This window comes from Scylla paramamosain, chromosome 19, assembly GCF_035594125.1.
Source record: "Scylla paramamosain isolate STU-SP2022 chromosome 19, ASM3559412v1, whole genome shotgun sequence".
NCBI classification, from domain to species: Eukaryota; Metazoa; Arthropoda; class Malacostraca; order Decapoda; family Portunidae; genus Scylla; species Scylla paramamosain.
The window spans coordinates 940,001-957,500 of NC_087169.1; the positions used below are offsets into that span (position 1 = coordinate 940,001).

The 17,500-nt window shown below is 39.3% G+C and overlaps 2 long non-coding RNA genes across 2 annotated transcripts in view; one reads left to right on the top strand and one right to left on the bottom strand.

The window, feature by feature from the left end:
- Window positions 1-17,500, bottom strand: part of LOC135110026 (uncharacterized) — a 46,941-nt gene that overhangs the window by 18,093 nt on the left and 11,348 nt on the right. The window lies entirely within an intron of this gene.
- LOC135109539 (uncharacterized) lies at window positions 5,555-15,701 on the top strand. Its single transcript, XR_010272733.1, has 2 exons — window positions 5,555-6,962; window positions 15,344-15,701. It is a non-coding gene; the product is annotated as an uncharacterized LOC135109539 (long non-coding RNA).

Sequence of the window (17,500 nt, forward strand, 5' to 3'; positions counted from 1 at the left end):
CACTATCATATTAGTTTCTTCCTCTAATTGTTTCTTTCTCTGATTCTTAATTTTTTCTCAGCATATATTTTTTTTTCATTCAATACTAGTGATATCTTGTTTGTTTTTTCCTCTAATTCTTAATTTTTTCCTAGTATTTTTTCTCATTTTATTGCAATCAACATCACTATCATATTTATTTCTCCTCTAATTTTTTTTTCTCTAATTCTTCATTTTTTCCTTGTATTTTTCTCATTTTAGTGCATTCATCTTCACTATCATATTAATTTTTCCTAATTCTTAATTTTTTCCAAGTATTTTCTCATTTTATTGCATTCAGCATCACTATCATGTTCATTTCTTCCTCTAATTGTTTTTTTTTTTCTCTAATTCTTTATTTCTCAGTATTTTCTGTAGCTCATCTTTGGCTTTAATAATTTCCTTTTCCACCTGTGAGTCAGTAGCAAACTCTTTCACTCATTCATTATCTACTAAATCATATTATTTCTTACATTCGCATATTGAAGCCTTGGTAACTATTTGCACCAGTCATCCCTTTAGTAATAAGCTTGTAGAGAGAGAGAGAGAGAGAGAGAGAGAGAGAGAGAGAGAGAGAGAGAGAGAGAGAGAGAGAGTGGTGGCCACCCTACCCATCACTGAGGTACGCTGCCAGACGTATGATGTTTACCTCTCTTCATATCCTCCTTTCACTTCTTTATTCTCTTCACAACGCTGTTTAAATCCTTATCAATGCTTTTTACACTATTAGTACTTGTGACTCAATACTGTACTATGATGGTAGCAGTAGTAGTGACAGTAATAATAATAGTAATAATGGTAATAGTAGTTTTAACCCTTTACTGCCTGAAATATTTTCCAGCTGTAAGAAAAAAATCTTTCATTTCATTATCCTTCTCTTAAGGCAAAAATAAACATACAGGTGCGTTTTATTCATTTGTATTGGTTAATTACAAATAAAATCCATAAAGGGACATAAATCTTCATTTAGGCGTATGACAAATTCATGGTCTCAGTAGTATTACCAATGAGTTCAGGATTTCTTAAACTTTTAAACCTTATATGAAAGAAAAAAAAATGTGAATGACTTCTCATGTTTATACTGAGCATTCATGTGATAATATCTCATCTCTGATTAATGAAAAAAAAAAAAACCCATAAATTGACTTCGAAGAATTGTTCCTTTTTTTTTTTTTTTTATTTTGCGCAATCTTTGTGTGCCGCCTCATGTTGCATGGAAATCATAGAAGCAGTTCCTTCTTGCATCACAGCACAGGTGAACTTTGCATGTCATACAATACATTTGTACTTTTCCCTTACAGCCTGGCAACTTGCATGTGCCCCTATTTGCACTGAAAGCAAGGAAATGCCCAACATTGTCTTGCCGTGTGTCTTTTTTCTGGAATTTTCTTGGTGGCTCTCCCAGTTTTCCTCTTCTGAGCAAAGGCACTGTCCACAGCATTTGAAGGTCTTCCTCTTTTACTTGTCACATCTTTCCACCACACATCAGGGACCTTGATAGTCTTAGCCTGAACTCACAGAGACTATTCTGCTTACGAGAAGGGACTCACTCCCACAGCAGTTGCTGATCGTCTGTACTGTAACCAACAGTTTACCACAGTCATGTCAAGTAAGTGAAATACAAGCCTCTGATAGTATTTCCTTGCTTTGAAGGTTGTAAGCAAGCAATTGGTCACACAAATCAACACCTGCCATATGTTTGTTACAATCTGCTACAATATTGGGCGTGGGGGTTTCAACTCTGCCTTTAGTGTTTTTGTCGTGCCTGGAACATTTCTCTGTTGGCCATGATGTTGTAAATGATGATACAAGACACACTGACTTGGTATCCATCCACTTGACACCTGAAATTTTAGTGTCCCCAGTTTTCGTTTCCCATTCATCATGACAACCTGTACCTTGAGCTGCAAGTTGTCTCTGACTTGAACGTCAAACCTTCTAGCCTCCTTGCCTGCACTGTGCCAGAACACCATATTCCCCTCGAGGCTGGATGTTCAAGGAGGGGCACAGATGTGAACCAACTGTCAAAGTACAGTCTGTGATTATTCATGCTCGGTATACTTTCAGCAAGATGCAGTACTGCATTCGAGATTGGTTTGAGATCTGGAACATCAGGCTTGCCAACAGCTTGAATTTTTCTAGTATAAGGCATAAAATCACACACCACACCCATGCTGTCTGCCAACACAAATATCTTATAACCCCATTTATGAGTTTTTTTTATTTCTTGAATGTTTACCTCTCTCTTCATATCGTCCTTTCACTTCCTTATTCTCTTCACAATGCTGTTATACATGACTGACCTTGGAAGGGACCATTTGCTCATCTACACACAGGTTTTCTGTCGTGGGGATTTGTGGAAACTTCTCCTGTAGGTGGTTAACTAGAGGTCTCACCTTGCATATTTTGTCAGTTTTGTCTAGTGTCGTGTTGTCAACAAAATGCAGATTTGATTTTATTTCCTTCACCCACTTCATAACACTCATCCCCGCTAACTTCGGCATCACTGGCAGCTAACAATGTTTCCACCAGCCTTTCGGTGGTGTTGGAACTTTTATTTTGTCCGCAGAATGCAGTAGTACTGCAGCAACGAGAGGGTCCTGCAAGAATATTTACTTGTCACTCATTGTTTTTAATTCATTACACATCTATGGTGTTATAGTGTAAATCAAACCAAGTTTAATATATAACAAAACTATTTGCATATCACTGCAAAAATATATCGGTAGTATAACAAAGACGAAAATATTACTCATTTATATAATAATATTCATTTGCCTGATTGGACAGAAATGTCACCTTTAAACAAGCACTACAGATGTTTGGCAAAGGCTGATATGAGGATTTTTGGGATGTAAATATGATCTTTAGGTGTGCGTTTATCACAGCAAATTTTGTCATAATTGTGCTTTACCTGGGGATACATTCAGGATGCAGTGAAAGTGGCTGCTTTGCGCAACCTCCGGCACGCATCCACCTGCTCTCAGTGTCCTGGTTCATCCGAGAAGCGACAACCATTCCAGTGTAAACAAAGGTGCCGATCGAAAGCTGAAACGGGACTTGTATGTCCTGACCGGCGAGCGAACTCTGATACTTGACATCCGCAGAGTTAAAACCATGTATTCCAAGGAGGACATATTTGTCCTCTTCGACAGTAAAGGGTTAAGACCCCTGTACTGCCAAAGCAAACCTCGTCTTTAATTTTCAGGGAGAGTGATCTATACTATCCCTATTACTACTACTATTATGACTATTTCCAGGTTAAAAGTGACTACCTGGAGGATGAAAGCAAGGCGGCAGAAGGCATGGATTTCGACACAGCCATCCAGCTCACTTGCATCGAAATCAAGCGAGTCTTTGAGGTAAAACTGCGGAAAACAACACGATTTAGGTCCCCCTTGAAATCTGAGCGGTACCCCCTGCGACGGCAAAACTAACACCCCCGTTTTCTCCGCAGCGGATGAACGGATGCGCGATGGACAAGAAGTCAAATCTTGAGCAGCCGGAGAAGGAAGTCGGTCTACATGAATTCCTACCGGCCTACGTCATCAACACCATCAAACAGAAAACGTTATGTAAGGCTTTGCAGGGAAACTTTAAGAAATTCTCGGCGTTCTTCGATTACGAATCTCACTTCAAGTGCCTCGAGATTTTGGGAAAAGTTGGAAAGTTTGACATCGAAAACTTCCGCTGTGCACTCGGCGTAAGTGTTAAGTGTTACTGAAGTGTTTGTATGTGAGTCTTGTAGTACTGTCGATACTTACTACTACTACTACTACTACTACTACTACTATTTTCAGTGTGGTTGGTCTATTCCTGTCACTCTGCTTGTCGGCCCAAGTGTTGGTATTTCCTACTGGACAGATTCTGCCTCTGCCGTAAGTACCACTACTACTACTACTACTGTCACTACTACTACTACTACTACTACTACTACTACTACTACTACTGCTACTACTACTACTACTACTACTACTACTACTAACCCTACTACTACTACTACTACTACTACTACTATTCCAAGCACAACACATGGCAAACTTTGAGCAGATTTAGAGCGTGGAGACCTTACAGAGCAGCTGCGAGCAACACAGGAAGGCTCTGGTGCAGTTTAAGGTGAGAGTGATGACGATAGTGAGTGACGGTGAAAGAGAGAGAGAGAGAGAGAGAGAGAGAGAGAGAGAGAGAGAGAGAGAGAGAGAGAGAGAGAGAGAGAGAGAGAGAGAGAGAGAGAGAGAGAGAGAGAGAGGGGGGGGGGGAAGTGGGTAGGTGACGGATTTAAATGGGAAAAGGACCGGGAGGGAGAGAGAGATGAGAAGAAGCGAGAGAGGTGTGGGTGGGGTCTCTCACTACTATTACTATTGCTGCTACTACTACTACAATTACCGTCCTCATCAAATCCTTCCTCTTTCTTCTCCTCTAATCACCGCCACCACCACCACCACCACCACCACTACCCCAGGCTTATGTTGCAGGTAGCAGGTACTACAGAAGCCCTCACCATCACCATCACCTGCCCCTCCATTGGCGGAGCAGAGAGCTTGGCAGACCTGGTTGACAGCTACTGCAGGCTTGTCAACCAATCCAGCATGTCGCTGTGGACTGTGTGTGGAGAGAGAGAGAGAGAGAGAGAGAGAGAGAGAGAGAGAGAGAGAGAGAGAGAGAGAGAGAGAGAGAGAGAGAGAGAGAGAGAGAGAGAGAGAGAGAGAGAGAGAGAGAGAGAGAGAGAGAGAGAGATAGGGGGAGGAGGGACTGTAGGTGAACTTGAAGGAGAAATAGGAGGAATGCTCTTTTAAAAGGCTCTAGTTGAAGTTGTAAGGGTTTTTAAGGGTGTTTTTAAGGCTCTAGTGATAGATTAACAACAGGAGAAACACTCTTTTAAAAGGCTCTAGTTGAAATGATGCAGGTTTTTAAGGATGTTTTTAAGGTTCCAGTAACAGATTAACAATATTTCTGCATTACTGACAGGAGAAACACTCTTTTAAAAAAGCTCTAGTCGAAGATGTAAGGTTTTTAAGGGTGTTTTCAGGGTTGAGGTGACAGATTAACAACATCTGCATTACTGACAGGAAAAACATTTTTAAAAGACTCTAGTAAAGTTTTTTTTTTTATTTTTATTTTTTTAAGGTTGTAGTGACAGATTAACAACATTTCTGCATTATTGACAGGAGAAACACTCTTTTAAAAGGTTCTAGTTGAAGTTGTAAGGGTTTTTAATTTTTTTTTAAGGTTGTAGTGACAGATTAACAACATTTCTGCATTAGTGACAGGAGAAACACTTTTGAGAACCTTGCAAACCATCACTGTGGCTTTATGAAACAGTCAGTGGTGAGAGACCTGACCTGAGCCTGTGTGACCTGATCTTCTCCATGCTCGTGTGTGTGTGTGTGTGTGTGTGTGTGTGTGTGTGTGTGTAAGTTTGTTTACTACTACTTCTATTACTCATAAAAGTAATAATAATGACAATAATTATGATACTACTACTACTACTACTACTACTGCTACTACTACTACTACTACTACCACTACTACTACTACTACTGCTGCTACTGCTACTACTACTACTACTACTACTACTACTACTACTACTACTACTACTACTACTGTAATAGGCACTACTTTGCATGAAGAAAAGAATAGATATAAGAGTAGAATTAGAAGGAAATTAGAGACGCGTTAGAGAATCTAACGCTAGTATTAGAAGAATTGTGCAAGAGGTGAACAGGACGTTGAATTGATAACAGCCAAGCTTAACTATAAACAGCCGGTTTGTTTTATGCCCATTCAGCTTGTTAAAGGCTTACCTCCCATTGGGTGGAGATTAAAACGTCATTCATTTTGCTTGATATTATTGGCTATGGAAATCTATGACGTATGCCTCGACACCTCTCGGACAATCCTCAAGTCACTTTTAGAGTAGCAGCCAGTCACCAAGATAGTACAGACGCACAACCCGTGTCGCTCTGACTTGAGTTACTCAAAGACTTAGACTCTGATCAAGACGCAAGAGTCTTAATAACTTTGCTTATAACCTTTGTCGTGTGATTGAGTAGTAAAGAAGAGCACTGTTGTTGAGCTGTAAGACAATTTATATTTTCTAAATAAACTGCAACACGCCAGACTAACTTTGATAACCCACTTGCACAAGGATGTTGTGAGTGATGATTATCGAGAAAGAAAATCGTCGTTTCCGATACCAAGCTACGCCCACCGACACATAGTCGCCACAGAGGCTAGAGACAGTGTGCACACATACATGACAACACAGTGGTGGCAACACAGTGGTGTTCAGCTTATTGGGATTCTGAAGCCTAAACAACCTCCGAAGAGTAAGAAGAGTTTACAAACATTAAAAACAAACAGCAGCAACGGAAACAACAGCAATAACGCTTCCCCAGCCAACACAGTGAGTCAAGGTCAACCCCACAAGTGTGCACAAGTCCCGCACCGCGCAGCACCGCGCCACACCTCATCACACTCCCGAGCCACTACTCACACGATCAAACTCAAGAGTAACTCTCAATTAATACCACCAAACAACGAGACCAATATCTAAATACTAAGAAGAGACTTAGAAGAGGAAACCGCAGCCAGAGACGAGAGCAGGATCAGCGCCGCCCCAGCAGCCGCCGCACACAGCCATCAGCCACAGCACGCCGCCACCAGCAGCCGCTGCACACAGCCATCAGCCACAGCACGCCGCCACTAGCAGCCGCGGCTCAAGAGGACATCGCTACTCACTTGTCTATACTTTGGTAACAGTATTCAACCTGTCAATCATTAATGTAATTATATTCATGTAATACTTTATCTAATACCCAGTGGACCAACAGTTTGTGTATGCCTGAGGAATGACTGAGCACGAAGAAACATTGAGTATAACTGCCTTATTGTAGAGCGTCTCCCAACATTATCACACACACTACCCATCATCATAGGACAAGGTATGTAAATTGTACACATGTATGCCACTACCTAGTCAAGTTTCAAGTCGAATTAGTCCTATCTTTACTCGCAGTTTACGAGCTTTACGTGAAAGTAGAAACTCCACCATGACAAACGCTAACGTAGTAAAACATTCAATCATCACCACTGTTGCTGATATCCCAAAATTCAGTGGAGAACCTGATACTATTGATTTAAATCAGTATGTCAAAAGAATAGAAACTTTGATCAAAAACAAAGGTATTGTTGAGGATAACTTGAAAATAGAATGTTTCAAAGAACACATTGACGCTGTTAAGGGCACAGCTCGTCACGTCATAGTATATTCACATTTAGACAACATCAAAACATTTGATGAGTACATCAAAGCTTTTAAAAAGCACTTCACAACAAAAAGCGATAGAGATCCAATACGCGCCATGGTCAAGTTTCTGAAAATAGCTCCAGAACAAAACGAGACACAAACAACATTCATTTCAAGGTTGGATACACAAGCAAGAGACATCGAAGCAATCTTTGAAAACTCAGATTGGTCTGTGAAAAATGAACCCAAACAAATTTCCTTGAAAAACATGGCTCTCGTTATGATGCTAGCACAAATTGTCAAATCAAGCAAGGGTGTAGTACAGGAAAGACTCTATAAAGACATCAAACCAAACATACAGTTAGGTGAGGTAGATTGCCTACTCAAAGGCTATGCAGAAATAGATCCTACTTGCAGTACATATGTGTTAGCTGCTAGCTCAGACTCACGCACACCAATCACACAAAGGCAAGGACGATCACAATCTAGAACCAGAATGTCAACACCCTATAATGGTAGGAGTCCTTCTAGACAAAGACAAACAATTGAATGTTACAATTGCCACAAATTTGGACACTCTGCAAGGGACTGCTACGCTAATATCACCTGTTCCAACTGTCAGTATAAAGGTCACAAAGAATCAGTATGTAGAAATCCTCCTTGGTGTACTTATCATCACAGAATTGGGCACAGGACAGCAGACTGTCGTGCTAGAAGTCAGGATTTTCGCAATGGCCAAAAAGAGAAAAACAGTACAACTTAGTCACTTCATCAGTAGCCAACAGAAGGTCAACTCGCCACATTTCATATCAAAACCAGGAAATAAAAGAATCCAAAGCACAGCCATGGTACTCCAACTTAGATAAAAGCCAGGAAGTAAAGGAAGTTATCTATATAAGTGACAACTCCGGAGGTCCGCTCATAGCCGGACGAGTGTTTGATGAACCCAGTCACATGTTTCTAGACACAGGAGCACGTATAAACTTAATCAGTCTAGATTTTCTAAGAAAAGCGAAACCTGGTTTAGTCATTATTGAGCCAACCACATTCAACATTCATGGAGTTACCGGAAACAAACTCACACCTTTAGGAGAAACACAGATAACTGTAACTTTTGGGAACTATTACATGTTTGAATTAACAGCTGTTGTGGTAGAACAGCAAGCGTTCCCAGGAAACTTACTCATTGGATATGACACAATGCGAGATGAAGACATAACTATCTTCCCTGCGAAGGGAGGAGTTAAAATATCTTACAAGTTTCTACCATTCGTTAACACCCGCAGCCAAGATGTCCTGGCACCAGTTAGTCAACAACCTAAGACAGAAGTAAACACAGTTCCCTCAGATAATAACGTGGCAGAGCGGTACTTAAACAATTCATCACCAGTACTTGACGAGAATTGCATTCCTACGGAACGTCATGAAAAGACAAATTCCCCACTGATAACCCAAAAGAACAAACAACATGCACCAACCCAAGCCTTGAAAATTGTTTCAGGTTCTGTAACAGAGTGCACGCTGTTGCAGGCTCAGTCTATTTGCAAGGTAAAGGTTAGTCTAAAAGGAATAAGTGACCATGTGACAGCGATTGCCTTAAGCGAGTCGTCACGTATTCGTGGAATAAATTTAGAAAGTGGTCTTTACCATACAAACAGGGGTAAATCTGAAGTATTTGTCATCAACACGCTTCACACAGACGTAACTATTAAGAAAGGAACAGAGTTAGGACGTTTCCAAGTCAGTAAAGCTATAGAAATAATCAATAATCAAGACCTTAGCTCTGATAAAAATGAACAAATAGCACAAGTGTTTTCACTACAAGAATCCTCACAGAGTGAGAAAGAGATAAAGAAACACCTCGCTCCCACTAGTCGTCCAGATCTTGAGAAAGAACTAGTACACTTACTACACCTGCATAAAGCAGCAGTTGCTTTGCCAGGAGAAGCCTTGGGTAAAACAACTCTATTGCAGCACAAAATCAAACTCCAGCCAGGAACACAGCCTATTTACGTTCCCGCATATAGACTACCGCATTCTAAACTTGCCACTGTTCATAAATTGATTGAAGATATGTTTTCACAAGATGTCATAGAACCTAGTGTTAGTGAGTGGAATTTTCCACTAATACTTGTGCCCAAACCGGACGGTACCATGAGACCAGTGATTGATTACAGGGAACTCAACAAGAAAAAAATTCCAGACAGACTTCCGCTTCCAGTTATTTCTGATGTTCTTCGAAGTCTAGGCACTTCAAATAAGTTATTTAGCACAATTGACATAAAATCTGCATTTTGGCAAATAGAGCTCGATGAAGCTTCACGTCCATTGACAGCATTTTCTACACCAACAGGACATTATCAATTTCGTAGAATGCCATTCGGATTATCGAGCAGCCCACTTACTTACATGAGATTAATGAACAATGTCCTACAAGGTTTGATTGGGAAGACTGCTAGTGTTTTCCTTGATGACATTTTAATAGTTTCACAAACAGAAGAAGAACACTTCCACAAACTAAACCAAGTCTTCACCAGACTCGTATCAGCAGGATTAAAGATCAAGTTGGAAAAATGTCGCTTTCTACAAGAGAAAGTAACTTACTTAGGTCATCAAATAGACAGTCAAGGTCTGAGGACAGTACAGTCAAAGGTAGACGTCGTAAAACAATTTCCTCAACCAACCTCAGTTGAAAAAGTAAGAAGTTTCTTAGGACTAACAGGATATTATAGAAAATTTATCAAGAATTACGCTGACATAGCACAACCATTGAGTTCACTCCTGAAAAAGAATACTACATTCTCTTGGGGTCCTTCCCCAAACCAAAGCATTTGAAACACTGAAAAACAAGCTCACAAGTTCGCCAGTATTGATTTTCCCAGATTACACAAAAGAGTTCATCTTATGTACAGATGCCTCTGACATAGGGTTAGGAGGAATACTATTGCAGGAAAGAAATGGTAATCCACACCCAATTGCATATGCTTCCAGACTTTGCACAGCTGCAGAAAAGAATTATAGCATCACAGAACGCGAGACTTTAGCAGTGATAATCTAGAACACTTCAGAGATATCATATTGGGTTACAAGATTAGAGTGTGGACAGACCACACCGCAATTCAGAATCTGTTTAAACACAAGAATTTAAGACGACGCTTAGCACGTTGGTTTGTGACACTGCAGAATTATGAAATAAACTTTGAATACATACCAGGAAAGAAAAATACAGCAGCCGATGCTCTATCACGAAACATAGTCTCACACGGAGAAGTAAATAGTGTAGTATTTAGTATCCAAGAACTAACCACATTAGACAATGAACTTGTATACTCAGAACAAAGAAAAGATGACACTTTGAAGCAAATAATAGAGCACCTTGAAGGTAATACAGACAGAGAAGCACAGATACTACAAAAGAAATAATAAACTATCGGAATTCCAATTACATAATGGATTGCTATACCGCAATACCGAAATAACATGCAAAGGAGTCACACGTGGAAAAGTGAAACAGTTAGTTATACCCAAAGAGTTGGTACCAAATGTCTTGCACTTCATTCATGATTGTGCAACAAGTTCTCACCCAGGAAAAGAAAAGGCTTATAGACAAGCACAACTGAAATACTATTGGACAGACATGAGAAAACAAATCTACAATCATATAGATAATTGTAACGTTTGCGCAGAAACAAAAGGACACACACGCACACCAGCACCAATGTTGAATTACCCAATTCCTGAGAAACCGTGGGATAGAATTCACCTTGATACCTTGGAGTTGCCCCTATCTGAAAATGGATTTAAATATTTACTAGTAATCATCGATTACTTCTCCAGATTTTGCATTTTACAGCCAATACAGAACAAGAAAGCAGAGACAAACGCTACAACTATATTTGAAAAAGTAATATGTCCATACACAACCCCAAAAACTATCATCACTGACAATGGTCCTGAATTTAATAACGCTATTCTAGCAGAAATATGTCGCATTTTCAACATAAAGAAAATAAATGTACACGCCTACAAACCGGAAAGTAACGGAGTTGTGGAAAGACTTAATAGAAAAGTCATCACTTGTCTACGTACATTGATAAATCCACACAGCATTACATGGGACACATGGATCCCACACGTCACATGTGCTTTGAACACACAAATCAATTCAGCCACAGGTGAAACGCCACATTATATTCTTTTTGGAGAGGATAAGAATTTACCGTACTCACTTCTAGAGTCAGCACCGCGTCATGTCTATAACTATGATGATTTCATACTAACTAGAATCAATAAATTCAAGGAAATTTACCAACGTATCAGAAATCACATGAATCAATACTCACAATACTTAACAAAACAACAACATAAAAGGGCACGAGAAATAAAAATACAGCCAGGAAATATAGTCATGGTCAAACTACACACGCCAATAGGACATAGCAACAAACTTTCGTCCAAGTTCAAGGGTCCATATAAAGTCATTGCACCAGATAGTGGAAATAAATTCACAATACGAAATTTGGAAACTGGTGATATCAGTGTACGCCATGCAGATGAGCTCAAACAGACAAACATGAATGAATTTGGTGATTATGCAGTCATAGATAGTGATGAAACAAATAGCATAGTAACAGACAAGACAGAAACAGACACAAACAATGTAGAAACAGGAACTGATAGTGCACAGACAGAAACAAGTCACCACGCAGCAGACGACGAAAGCCATGATTACAGGAAGAAATTAAGAAGTCATAGAAAACAAGTTTTGCCATTAATTTGCACCAATGAACTCTCATTAGAATCTGAATTTTATGAGTATGTTGAAGAAATATTAAATGAGTTGAACATAGATTGTTATTCTTTTTACAGGTAAAGATGAAACAAGTGGCATGCATGTTCTCAGCTATAGTAGTTCTAGCAACAGCCTGGGACCCTGTGAGGCCCGGAGCTTTAGTAAGGAAAATCGGCGACATGATCATTGTGAACCAATCAGTAAGAGTACTATTGAAATTTGACAATATAAATGTTGTAAGAGAAAATGTCAGACATATCAATAATGGGTTACAGATGGTAAAAGACACATTGATAATTAGTGAGATATCCAATGTGAGATTAGAGAAGAAATTAGATGCTATACAGACGAAGGTCACCAAAATAGAAAATAACTTCCTACATAGCAAAAGCAAAAGAGGAGTAGGTATCGCAATAGCGATCGGATCGTTAGTAGGTCTTGGAGTAACAAATATTGGTTTGTATGCAGAACTTCGCTCAAATATAAATAATCTACAAAACTCAGTGTCCAGAATCGATGTCTTACAAGAAGAAACAGAAGATATACAACTTACCATAGATGAGATGATTAATAGCATAGAAACCTTATGCACAGAGAACTCTAAATTGAAGGAATCCCTGGAAATTTTCATGGTCTTGGATCAGTTGCACATTAAGATAAATGAACTAAATGCTGAAATGGAACAGTTAATTCAAGACTTAGTTACGGCTAATGCTGGACATGTTACATACACATTATTTTCAATATCACAACTTCTAAACATAACTCAACAAGCAAAATATGAGTGAAATTTTCAACCTTTCTTTGATTCAAATAATATTGCTCTATATTATCCCATTCTTAATTCATTCATAAATGATACTGGAGTACTCATTGACATACCATTTTCATCAGAATTGAAATATCACATGTATAATCTGATTCCTTTCCCAATGAAATTTAATAGTTCCATTATAACAGTTGATACTGATATAACATCTCCAACAAATTACATCCTATCCATAAATGGTTTGAAAGAAAGTGTTATAGTAAATGATGATCTATTGCACTGTAAGAAAACTAACGTAGACCTGTACATTTGCTCAGCTACTTATTTTACTTTCAATGAAGCATTGAGTCACTCATGTGCCGCATCCTTGGTGAAAAATATATCCATTGTACGTAATTGTCATTTTAAGGAAGAAAACGGGTTAAGGCTCGGAAACACATTTCCGAGCCGTAACCCTGTAATAGGTATGTAAAGAACAGCAAGCATGTAATATTGTAAATAGAATATGTATGTAAAGAACAGCAAGCATGAAATACTGTAAATAGAATTTATTGCATAACACGTCATGAAACTATCCAGGAATCTCACTACTTATATTTTCCAAACAAGACAACTGTATCAGTCATATGCCCAGGATTTCAACCTCAGATAGCATCAATAGAAGGCTTATATTGTGTACCAGATCAATGTGAACTTCATAGCCCCACACTCACAACAGTAGCAAATAGGAAAAAGACTATTGTACTTAATAGAGAAAATGTTTTACAGGACATTACTATGAAATTCCCAGACAGAGCTCCTCCTTTGAAAATCAGAAAGATTAACAAGAAAAGACTTGTAAAGCAAGTGTCAAAAACACACACAGGTACTATGTGGTATATAATATATGTACTTCCATTTGTCTTGATAGTCACATTGAGCACAATATCAATGATACTTATGTACAAGAAACTCAAGAATTCATCCATCGAAATGAAACACATTTCCGAGCCGTATCCCTGTAATAGGTATGTAAAGAACAGCAAGCATGTAATATTGTAAATAGAATATGTATGTAAAGAACAGCAAGCATGAAATACTGTAAATAGAATTTATTGCATAACAATTTTGTCGGGACGACAAACGGTAGCTGCCGAGCCCTGTAATAGGCACTACTTTGCATGAAGAAAAGAATAGATATAAGAGTAGAATTAGAAGGAAATTAGAGACGCGTTAGAGAATCTAACGCTAGTATTAGAAGAATTGTGCAAGAGGTGAACAGGACGTTGAATTGATAACAGCCAAGCTTAACTATAAACAGCCGGTTTGTTTTATGCCCATTCAGCTTGTTAAAGGCTTACCTCCCATTGGGTGGAGATTAAAACGTCATTCATTTTGCTTGATATTATTGGCTATGGAAATCTATGACGTATGCCTCGACACCTCTCGGACAATCCTCAAGTCACTTTTAGAGTAGCAGCCAGTCACCAAGATAGTACAGACGCACAACCCGTGTCGCTCTGACTTGAGTTACTCAAAGACTTAGACTCTGATCAAGACCCAAGAGTCTTAATAACTTTGCTTATAACCTTTGTCGTGTGATTGAGTAGTAAAGAAGAGCACTGTTGTTGAGCTGTAAGACAATTTATATTTTCTAAATAAACTGCAACACGCCAGACTAACTTTGATAACCCACTTGCACAAGGATGTTGTGAGTGATGATTATCGAGAAAGAAAATCGTCGTTTCCGATACCAAGCTACGCCCACCGACACATAGTCGCCACAGAGGCTAGAGACAGTGTGCACACATACATGACAACACAGTGGTGGCAACACTACTACTACTACTAATAATAATAATAATGATAATCATCATCATCATAAAAGTAATGATAATAACATCAATAATAATAATAATAATAATAATAATAATAATAATAATAATAATAATAATAATAATAATAATAGGATTAATATTATTTACAGGGTGTAGCAAAAATTGATATATATATATATATATATATATATATATATATATATATATATATATATATATATATATATATATATATATATATATATATATATATATATATATATATATATATATATATATATATATATATATATATATATATATATATATATTAATGAAATATTACCATTATTATTATTATTATTATTATTATTATTATTATTATTATTGGGCTACTAACATCTCTCTCTCTCTCTCTCTCTCTCTCTCTCTCTCTCTCTCTCTCTCTCTCTCTCTCTCTCTCTCTCTCTCTCTCTCTCTCTCTCTCCTCCTCCTCCTCCTCCTCCTCCTCTATAAGTGTGTATGCATGTATGTTCATATATTTGTACTAACACTTATTGTAGTAGTAGTAGTAGTAATAGTGGGGAAGGCGATGGCATGAATACTGTACATTGTTGCCAAATATATTCTTAGTAATGTTATGTTATTTTGAAGTGGCAACTGTGTATGTATGTATGTATGTTTGTGTGTTTACCTGCCTGTGTCCTGCCTCCTTACAGTTGCGTTGAAATCGCCCATGACGACAGTGGTGCCGGCATCCACAGTGTGCTGCGTCAGTACTCCGCACTGAGCATCATGACAATAAGGGGAGGCATCTGGAGGTATATATACGCCTCCTAACTTCAGTTCTGGAATGCATCACAAAACCACCGTGGCATATCTGGTCCTCAGCATCCACGTCAACTTGCTTCACACTGTGCATCAGTGCATCCTGGCCAAGCATCACCACTCCTCTATTGCGTCCACTTCTTGACACATTTCGGCACACACTAAATCCCGGTACTTGTACGTTGTAATATTTTGTGGCTTCAAGAATCCAGACGATGTCAAAGTCCAGAATAAACTTCAGTATACTTGGCTCTTGTAACTTGTCTTTGAGACCAGCAATATTCCACCAACAAAGCTTCACCTCTCTGCTTGCACACAAAAAAAAAAAAACGAGGAGTGAAGCTGTCGATAATGACGCCATCTCTTGGCAGCACGCGGTTCTTCCAATCGTAAGTGATATTTACTCCGGCATTCTCAGCTTTCTCTCGCTCTTCTCGCTCCCTCTTCTGCAGACGAGCAGTTTCTCTCCTGATTGCAAGGTGGACGTCCTTTTTAATGTACACTCGCGATATCTGTGCTCCAGCGTTCTGTAAATTTTTGGCTGCATGAAGTATCCTGTCTCTTTGATTTTGGTCGCCAACAGTGACGAGAATCGGTCTCATTTTCCTTTCATTCTGTTGTGCCAGTCGCCTCACAATCCATCCGGTTCAATCAACTGCTTCGGTAGGGCTTACCGCGTTCATCACATTCATTACTTTCTCATCGTCAGTTGCACCAAGATCATCTCTATCCTCTGGTGGGCCTGTTATGATGAGACTCCGTTGTCTTTCCTTAGCATCTAATGACTCTAGGAATCGCTGTTGTTGATGGATCATGTCAAAAGCAGTTCTGAATTTCTCAATCAGAGTCTGAACTTCTCTTGATTCAGTGATGCCACCTCTGCTGCTGCTACTCTGAGGCTTCGAAGCTCTTCCAGAAGGATTCTGTTTGATGGCTCCTCATCTCTTGGCTCATTTATGAGAGCAGACAAGGCTTGTTTTAACTGGGCATTTTTCATTTTATCAATATCACTTATTGTTAGAGCCTTGACAACAGAAGCATCACTGTATTCAGCCATGATTATCGTTAGTTGTGTACAGCCATCGTCAGATTGAGGTGGCAAAACTGCGTTGCCAGGGACGCGTTACTAGGGAACACTGCGCATGCGCAGACCACAGCTCCCGAGTCAAGACGGGTTCTTGAACAGCCACTTGAGGAGGAGGAGGAGGAAAAAAGAAACACATGAGGAAAGAGAAAAGCACGAGAATGGCAAAGTGAGAGAGCGATGAAAAGGATACAAGGAGAAAAACAGAGAAGAGGGACAGAGGGAAAGCAGAGAATGAATGATAGAGACTAAGAAAACTTTTTATGAAGTACTAAAAGCCAAAACACGTAGAGGGTTATATTAGTTGAAAGTGCAATGCTAACTGGCATTTGTCCAGCACTACCAATTGTGACACAACCCCATGCAGTAGCCAGCGTGTTTCCCGGCCACCTCATTCCCACAGCAGTGGTAACACGCTCCCCTGCTGGAGTGAAGGGCTCTCCGTGGTGCCTCGGGGACACCTCCAACTTGCTACTGTGTGTGTGTGTGTGTGTGTGTGTGTGTGTGTGTGGCGGAGTGGAAAATTGAAGTGTTGGAAGTCTCGTGAGCTCGGTACCCTAAAACACACACACACACACACACACACACACACACACACACACACACACACACACACACACACACACAGTCAGTTTAGTGATTAAAAAGAAAAATCTTAATTGAAACAAGATACAAAATACAAAAATAAAAAAACATTCTCTCTCTCTCTCTCTCTCTCTCTCTCTCTCTCTCTCTCTCTCTCTCTCTCTCTCTCTCTCTCTCTCTCTCTCTCTCTCTCTCTCTCTCTCTCTCTCTCTCTCTCTCTCTCTCTGTCTATCTGTCTGTCTGTCTGTCAGCAACATATGGCCATAACAAATACCGCTCTCTCTCCTTTTGCTGTAATATTTTTTCATGACTAGGAAACATAGCAGGCTGTGCATTTCCACTGAGTAGTGATGAGAGCCTGGGAGGAACAAGGAAGGAA